This window comes from Peromyscus eremicus, chromosome 4, assembly GCF_949786415.1.
Source record: "Peromyscus eremicus chromosome 4, PerEre_H2_v1, whole genome shotgun sequence".
In the NCBI taxonomy this organism is placed as follows: domain Eukaryota; kingdom Metazoa; phylum Chordata; class Mammalia; order Rodentia; family Cricetidae; genus Peromyscus; species Peromyscus eremicus.
Genome location: NC_081419.1, coordinates 142172098 through 142181680, shown reverse-complemented (window position 1 = coordinate 142181680; position 9583 = coordinate 142172098).

Here is a 9583-nt window from a genome sequence, read left to right as displayed (position 1 = left end):
TGGATTCCTGAGTGTGAAGTTTTCAGGAAAGCCCTTAGTTTTGGAGATGGACGGGATCCAGGGGTTTCCATGGCGCTGAGTAAACAGGAGGAAACAGTGAGGGAATCCCGTTATTTTACTGCATTGAAAGCCTATAAACACGCAGCGCGGGGAAGGAAGTCGCGTTGCCGCTGGAGTAAGCGACCGCGGAGCGCCAGAAGCCCGGGAGCCTGAGCCGGAGCACGGAGCACGGCAGCGGGAGCACGGAGAGCCGGAGCCGGAGCCGGAGCACAGGAGCGGGAGCACGAGGAGCCAGAGCTCCACAGCGGAGCCTGGGCGCTGCAGCCTCTGCGCCGCTCCGCCGGATCGAAGCACCGGGTTCCCAGCCGGCTGAGCCCGGCGCTTCCAGATGCAGCGCCCCGCATTGCGCAGGCCAGGCCCCCGCCAGCCCCTCCGCACCATGGGGTCTGCGGACCGAGGTAACTGCGCCACAGCCCTCTGCATCCCTGCCCGCATTCCTGCCCGCATCCCTGCTGGCATCCTCGCATCGCATCCCTGCTCCGCTGCCCCCTACCCCCAAGACCCCCCGCTGTCCCCGCTCGCAGGTAGATGCGTAGACGCAGCTGAGCAAGGGCGCACGCGCGCGTCTTGGCTGCGGGTGGTAACTCTAGGAAGCGTCCCTAGGCGGGATTCCCTGTGTGTGTGTTGGGACACTGGGAGAGGGGTCTCGCTGCCAACCGCTGGCTTCTTGTCTTGCTGCTCGACTTTGACAGCAGGGTCCATCATCCTTGTCATCATTATTATTTAACTTAAAATAAATAAATAAAAACAGGCTTGACATTTTGCTATTCCCCAATACAGAGAGACTTCTCTTTCCAGTAGTCACATCAACTGATGCTTTGGGCCATTCAAGGCATTTAAGCCATTTTCTCCCCCTTCTGGGGGATGTGTCTGAGGGCTCTTCCAGCTCTTCCATCCTCATTTAAAGTACGAAGTATCATCAGCTTGCTCTGCCAAAGGGATCATAGAAGCCCCACTGTCCCCGTTTCTGCTCCGTCTTCTTCCTTTTTAGATATAACCTTGAAGCCATTCAATTTGGTCCTCATGGGAGGGAGGCAATGCATGAGAATATGACATGAAACCTAGCCCATCTGGTTGGGATCGTGAGGGGTTTGGGCTGCGGATTCAGAAATTAAGTCTTTCAAGTGGAAGCTGTTGGATAGCCTGCTGTGAGGTCAGCTTGTGTGCAGGGACCGGGCACCGCCAAATGGGAAGGGCTGAAGGGTTAAGCGGAATACGTCCGCGTAGGAGGAGTTAGCCTCGTGTCATAAAATCCGAGCTGAATGTAGGTTTTGTGCTCTGCGCGGTAGACTGAAGTCCTGGGGGGCGCGGTGGGGCGGAGGCAAGGACATTTTGGCAAGTGAGCTTGAGGGGGCTCTTGCTGAAAAGGCAGATCCAAGCCCACCGCCCTTAGGTAAAAGGTGGTTGAGCCACCTCCAACCTCAGCGTATTTTGAGTGGAGCGGGACGTTTGAAAGCCAGATCCTGCCAGCGCTTGGGACCTTTTCACCGGTACTGGATTATCCTGTCCTTTGCTAGTGGTCCAGCGGCAGTGGTGCAATGAGACAGTGACGACAGGAAAAAAAAAAAAGCGCTACTCTTATGTCAGATGTCGGAGGGATGCTTCCGAGGCAGGCCGCACACATGCGAAGGTTGTAGAACCAGAACTAAGACATGGATGCTCTGACGGTGGGGGTGGGGGTGGGGGACAGACAGATGCCAGATTTAGCTCCAGGAGGGAGAGAGGGAGGGAGGGAGAGAGGGAGAGAGAGACATAGCGAGAACTCAGAGGAGAACTCTGGCTTCTGTTCTTGCCTTACTGTGGCTGCTGGGTCCCTCTGCTCTGGGCTGAGAACGTTGCTTCTCTGTTAAGGTCTGGAAGGACACATGCCAGTGTGTCTGTGTTCAAGTGTACGGAAACAGCAGGCGTGTGGACACCAGTGTGCTTGTTGTATGTGCAGGACACAAGGCACCAGATTGCTCCTGGCAGACATGCCACAGCAATAGGGCGGGCAGAAAACAGCTCCAGGCATCACAGATGGGATGAGCCAATCACTGTGCCCTGCATAGGGGTCCCCAGAGAAAACAATTAGGATGTCATTCAACTCGACTGCCCGCTGGATGAGACTTACAGATTCCCGGGGAGCATGCTGATGGGCGATCCCTAAGCAAAGGATAGAATACTTGCACAGCAAGAAAACTAGCAAATTTGCTACTTGCTGTGCAGCATTGGCCTGAAGCCCCAGGGGAGCTTAAAGATGTGAGAGAGGTGTGTTCAGTGTTATCTGAAAGGTGATGGAAAGAATTTTAGGAATAAACAAACTTGAAATGAGCTTTGCTCCCTCCCAGGTCCCAGTTTCTTGACTTCTTTGTGGACTAGGATAGCTGCTTAGCTACATCACAGCTATGAGATATCAGAGAAGTTATCCTTAACCTTTCTGTGTCTCGACTGAGAGTCGATGGCAGCTTCTGTTACGCGGTGATTGTGGGAGTCAACAAACCCCTAACACAATGTCTTTCTCATCACCAGTACTCTGTAAACGTTAGCTGTGATTCCTATAATATTAAAGATAGAAACTAATAAATGATGTATAGAAACTGAACATCAGCAAACATTCTTTGAATACATTTTTTTTTTTAGATCATGCCCTGCCCCCTTCTTTTGAAACTGGGTCTCATGTAGCCCAGGCTAGCCTCAAATTCATTGTGTGACTGAGGATAACCTTGAACTTCTGATCCTTCTGCCTCCACCTCCAGAGTGCTGGGGTTACAGATATGAGCTACCATGCCCGGGATATGAGACTGAACTCAGAGCTTCATGCATGCCAGGCAATCTCTTCACTGACTGAACCACATCTCCAGTCCCCTAGACCTCTTAAGTATTTTTTAAACTTACAGGAGCTTTGGAATGACACAGATTGGGTTAAGATGGTGACTTCAGAAGCTCAATTTCCTCATTTGCAAAAAATGAATAATGACAGTCTTCCCGGGGTTGACATGCGCGTCACACGAAACCATGCATGTAAAAGACTTAGCTCTGTGTAACATGCGGTGAGCGCACACTCAGTGTTAGTGTCTGATGGCTGAGGAAAGCAAGACAGCTTTGCCAACAGTCACATACATGAGGAAAAGCATAGGGCCCGGCCCTGGGTGAGCCACTGCTCTCCCTGTTGACTTTGTGTTGACTCAGGGCTGGCTGGGGCTGGCTGCTGTAGGAGTACGCCTTTTCCTTCTCACAGAGGCTGTATTTGAAGGGTAACGTACTCGCCCTCCATGGAGGAGGGCAGCAGCTGGCTAAGGGTTACCCAGGAAGAAAGCGGCAGAGTCAATTTGAACCACAGGCCCAGCTGTCTCAGATGCTTGCTGATGTCACCCAGTCTTCTGAATTGACATACACATAACTGAGACCTCAGCTCTAGGCTCTTTCTCCAACCCCAGATGTTCTCTGACACATCTTGGAAGGGAAGAAGAAATATAGGAGAGACAGGGAAACTGAGGCAGGCAGAGAAGGTGCCTAGCCTAGCCCTAGCCTTGCCTCATCTCAGGACAATAGAAGGACATTTTCACTGCCATTAGAGGGGAGTGGCCAGCAAAGAGGCTGAGAACAGAGCTGCCAAGGCCTCTTCCTGGCTGGTCCCCTTCGGCTCCCCAGGCAGCCCACCCTGCAGAGAGCCTTCTAAGTCTATGTCTCCACGTCATGGAAAGCTGCAGAAGGAAGCTCTCCAGTGCAGATGTGAATTTTCTGAAGCTGTTTTCTTATCATGTCTGGAAGCCCCTGGAAGGCAGGGTCAGCCCTCTTATTCTGTGAGTCTCCAGGGGCTCCCAGGAGCAATTTATGATGCCCTAGAGGTCAACAGCCCGGGTGCTGGTCCTGGAGTCCAATCCACCTCTGCTACTTGAGATTTGTGTGACATGGTGCAAAGAACCTCCCTTTCCCGTGCCTCAGTTTCCCTATAGATAAGAGAGTAATAGTAAGTTTTGGGCTGAGCAGCATTTAGAACAGCTGCCCCCGGCTGGAGAGATGGCTCGCTCAGTGTGTGAAGAGCTGGAGACAGATTTTCCTTTGGGCCGCCAGCTCACAAATAATGACAAATAATATTAATTGTGAATGCTCGGTCTTAGCTGAGGCTTGTCCCACTAGCTCTTATAACGAATTAACCAGTTTTTAAAATCTGCATTTTACCACGTGGCTTTTTACCTTTTTTTCATTTTGCATGTCTGACTCCTTCCATGTCTCGTTGGCGAGGGTCTCCTCTGTGCCTCGATTATCTCCTACCTCCCCTCTCTGCCCGGAAGTCCCGCCTATACCTCCTGCCTAGCCATTGGCCCTTCAGCTTTTTATTGCACCAATCACAGCAACACACCCTCACACAGTAGAAATATCCCACAGCAGAGAGCTTGCTGTGCAAGCATGAAGGGCCGAGCTTGGATTCCTAGCACTCACTCACATAAAAACTGGGATAGAGGCGCACGCAAGCCCGGAACCCCAGTGTTGGGGAGGGCGGGGCCAGATGGATCCTGGCCAGCCAATCTAGCCAAAACCGTAAGCTCCAGATTCAGCGAGAGACCGTCTCAGAAAATCAGGTGGGGAGTGACTGAAGAAGACACCTTATGGCTCTCACGTGCACACACACAGGCTAGTACATCAACACACACACACACACACACACACACACACACACAAATTCACACACACACACTCACACATTCTCTCACACACACAGACACACACTCACACACTGTCTCACACTCTTACACACACTCTCACACATTCACTCACTCATATATTCTCACATTCACATACACACACACAATCTCACATATTCACACATAGATGCACTCACACACTCACATTCAAACATATTCACACATACACACACAACTCATACACACTCAAACATTCACACACCCACTCAAACATTCACACATACACAACTCACACATACTCAAACATTCACACACACACTCACACATACACACAACTCACACACACACTCACACACGCTCACATACACTCATGCACTCACAGATCCTAAAGCAGCTGACCTTTCCATTTCCACGGAGCCAGTGGGCAAGAGTCTGCCCTTGTGAGGAGTGTACTCTGGGGCAAGTGCATGCCTGCTTACCCATGTGTGTACAGGTTTGCATGCACTTGAACATGTGAATTCATGTGTGTGCGCACACATACACGTGCGTACTCCTGTGGTATAGTTGGTTAGGCCAGCTCCTGTGGCTAGTGTAACTGGTCATCACAGACAGTGCTGCTTACATGGAAAGAACTTCTGCACTGTGGTGAGGATCGGCAGTTGGGAGTTGGGTGCTGGCAGGGCCATGCTCTCTGAAGGTTCAGTGCAGACCTTGCTTGTCTCCTCTGGCTTCTCATGGCTCCCAAATCCTGGCTTCTGTGGCTGTGGCTGCATCCTTACACTCCGCCTCTGTCTTCCTGGGGCCTCTATGGATTGCTCACCCTTCCAAAGATCACAGCCTTGGGTCTAGACTCCTTAGCTCTTGCATGGTCTTGTTTCACCCATTCATATCTTTGAAGAACTTCTTCTCAATGAGTCCTGATTCCTAGACAGCCAGTGTGAAGACTTGAAGTTTGTTTTTGGAGAGAGAGCAGAACACGTTAATACCAGCAGTAGGTTCTTTTGTTTGTTTGTTTTTTGTTTTTGTTTTTCGAGGTAGCGTTTCTCTGTATTGTTTTGGTGTCTGTCCTGGATCTTGCTCTGTAGACCAGTCTGGCCTCGAACTCACAGAGCTCCACTTGGCTCTGCCTACCGAGTGCTGGGATTAAAGGCGTGTGCCACCACTGCCTGGCTAGCAGTAGGTTCTTAATGCAGCCAGGACACCTCCTCTTCCCCAGGGAGATGGGCTTTTGTTGAGTCCCAAGTGATACGTGCTCTGCCTGCACACTATGCCCAGCAAAAGGGCAGAGGGGAACACAGTGGAAGCTGAGGTCACAGGTGTGCACCAGGACAGGTCATAAAGGATGTGGTAAGGGGTTCAAAGTTCCCAATCAGGGTCACATGGGAAAATTCAGTGGCATGGTGTATAGTCTTCTTAGCAGGCCCAGACTGAAGAGAGAGGCCTAGAGTCAGGTTGGACCCCTTGCTGGGGAAGCAGATGAGGGGCTTGGGCAGGGGACAGAAACCAGTGTGGGGTGGAAGAAAGAGTCAGGAGTAATGTCTCCCTGCTCCATGGTTCTCAAACTATGTTCCCCAGGACACTGTGGGGTTCCACAGGGATACTTTCTATTTTGGCACCTGAGGTGCTGAACATCACCACCTGTGTGGGCTCCAGTTTCTTGAGGTGGGAAGTGGTGTGGTGGGCAATCACTACACTAAGGGTGGTCTTCTTGTGGGCTAGTGGAAACCCAGTCTAAAGCCTGCAGTCTAGGCCAACTGGTTGCTTGTGCTTGCTGCCATTGTTGCTGTGTGTGTGTGTGTGTGTGTGTGTGTGTGTGTGTGACACACATTACTGTTCTCTAGCCTTGGAATGTCAACCTAGTGCCAGGATTATTGGAATGCACCATTCTGCCTAACTTATTTGTTTTATTTTAGTTCATTTTTCAAGGCAAGACCTTGTGTAGCCCTGGCTGGCCCAGTTCTTGTGGGAGTACAGGCACAGGAATACCATGCTTGGCTTATTTTGTTGTTTAAACTTAAGCTATTACTTTCTGCCCACCAAAGGAGCTTCCAGGGTCCTTCCTAATGGATTAGGGATATTTTTGTACCAAGTTCCAGGGGTCTTTCTGCCTGCTCTGGATAGCCTATGTCACCCTTAGCCTGAGAGTGAAATGTTTGCGTCAATGCTGGACCGAGCAGGGAGAAGAGCAGCTGGGGTGCAGAAGGCCAGGATGTTTGTGTTTGCGGGTCACACAGAAACTGCAGAGAATCTGAAAGAGGCACAGCCATGCCAGGTCATCACATACCAAGCAGGCAGCAAACAAAGGTGAAGTATGTTGGTCGCATAGAAGGAGGAGAGAGACGGGGTGGTGGCACTGGGGGACACAACGTGGTAGAGTGCTTGCCTAGCTTGCAAGAGGCTCTGGATCAATTCCTGGCACTGTATAAAACTGGGCACTCACCTCGAATTCTAGTACTCTGGAGGTGGAGGACCAGGAGTTCACAGCGATCCTTGACTACATAGCAAGTTCAAGGGCAGCTTGGGCTACATGAAATCCTATTTCAAAAAAGGAAATACAATGAAAATTAAAAGTAGCAGAACTTTTAAAAATTAAAAGGAACGTGTGTGTGCGTGCGTGTGTGCGTGCGTGTGTGTGTGTGTGTGTGTGTGTGTGTGTGTGTGTGTGTGCCTTGTTTTTGGAGGAGAACAGTGGCACTCCAAAGTGAGGTCTCTGGTTCAGCATCTATTCCCATCATCACCTAACTTCAAAGTTTGTTAGGTATGGTGGCCTACACCTGTAATCCCAGCACTGAGGAATTGAGGCAGGAGGATAGCCTGAGCTACAACACAAGATCTTGCCTCACAAATCCACTGACTAGGGGTGTAGCTCAGCGGTGCAGTGCTTGTCTAGTGTGGGTGAGGCCTGGGCCAGAGCCACAGCTTCACGCAAAGGAAAAACCCTCGTGACCCCGGTGACCAGAAGGTCATTGCCTGAGCCTTGAGCAAATCACTCTAGAGGTCAGACACAGAGAGTGGCCAGAAACCCAGCCACCAAAATGAGCCACAGTTAACGAGGTGTTTTAGAAACAAAAATAAAAGAAAGAGTCTTGCGATGATCTATAAAAATTAGAACCGTTTCAAATAGAGGCAGCCCGGGTATTGCTTCTATTCCCATTTCCCTCAGAGTCCACTTGGTCTCAGTGGACCTGCCACCCATCTTTAACTCTCAGGAGTTTGTTTGCCATGGAGGTTTTTTTGTTTTGTATATAACTTGCTTTTAATAAACAAGGCACAAAAATATAGTTTAAGGGTGATGAAATGGCTCTCCAGGTTAAGAGTGCTTGCTGCCAAGCCGGAGGACTGGAGTTCAATTCCCAGAACCTGTAGCTAGAGTTTTCCTGACTTGCCCACAGTCAGGGCAAATCTCTTTCACCTGCCAGTCCCACAGCCTCTCAGACCCGACCAAGTAAACACAGAGACTTATGTTGCTTTCAAACTGTATGGCCATGGCAGGCTTCTTGCTAACTGTTCTTATAGCTTAAATTAATCCATTTCCTTTAATCTATACCTTGCCACATGGCTCGTGGCTTACCGGTATCTTCACAAGCTGTTTCTCATCGTGGTGGCTGGCAGTGTCTCTCTGACTCAGCCTTCCACTTCCCAGCTTTATTCTCCTCCTTGCCCCGCCTACACTTCCTGCCTAGCCAACGGCCAATCAGTGTTTTATTGATTAATTAGCAACACATTTGCCATACATCCCACAGCAGGAACCCGCATGGTAGATGGAAGGATCGGATTCCATGAAAGACACTGACCTCCACATGTGCACAATGGCATATGTGCACACACGAAATAATTGTAAAAGGATAATGTCAAAGTACCAGGGGTTTGCCACCTCTTGAATTTCACTCTTTTGAGGGTGGTGGTCTAGCAATTTATCTTTAGATAAAACTCACTATGTAGCCCAGGCTGGCATCAAACTTATAGCAATCCCCCTGCCTCGGTCTCTGAAGTACTGGGATTATGGGTGTGCATCAGCCTGCCTGGTGATTTTGATCCTCTTCTTCTACTCCTCAGCTAGACCCTGGTAGCAAAACACCTCTATCAATATCACATTATTAGCATCTAGAGCAGTAATGAATCCTAGAGTGTGATGAAGTTGAGGATTATTGCTTCGGGGATCCAGTAGAGAGTGATTCTACTTTTCTGATTGGATTTATAGTGCTCAGCACCTGCTCTTTGCAGTCAGTGGTCATAGAGGCTGTCATTGGGATGTGGGGTTTGTGGCCAGAATTTATGGCCTATTCATTAAATCAGTATCAGGGCACTGCACAGAAGAAAGGCTCTGAGCATCCTGCTCCAGATTTAGTGAGAATTCAATGATGCAACAGCCGAGCACTAAACCACGTTCAAGGTTTTCCCAACTGGGTCTTCCCAAGCGTGGGTGCTGGTGTCCATGCATGTCACACCCCAGGAAGCTGTTACTCTGGTTGGCAGTGAAGGAGATGGAGGTGCAGAAAAGGCCAGCATCCTGTAGTCTAGGAAGAGATCAGATGGGATCCAGGGCCTTGAGTTGGGCTGTTCTTATTTATCCCTCAAAACTGGCTCTGGTGAGACATTCGTGTTTGTACCTGTGGGAGCCACTGGCCTTCTCGAAGGTCAGTTTGGAAGTGTGTGTGTGTGTGTGTGTGTGTGTGTGTGTGTATGTGTGTGTGTCCCCAAATGTAGCATGTGTGTCTCCCTGGCTCCTTATCTGTAGAGTGTCTTTATTAATATGCATTTTTATTGTTGTTCTTGTTACTTGTTTCGGGATTCTCTGATGAACTTAACAGGACATTCTCTATACACAGAACAGATTCTTCTCTCTTTTAAAAACACCATGTGTTTGCAGTGTGTCTCTGAAGCCACTATGTCAGATG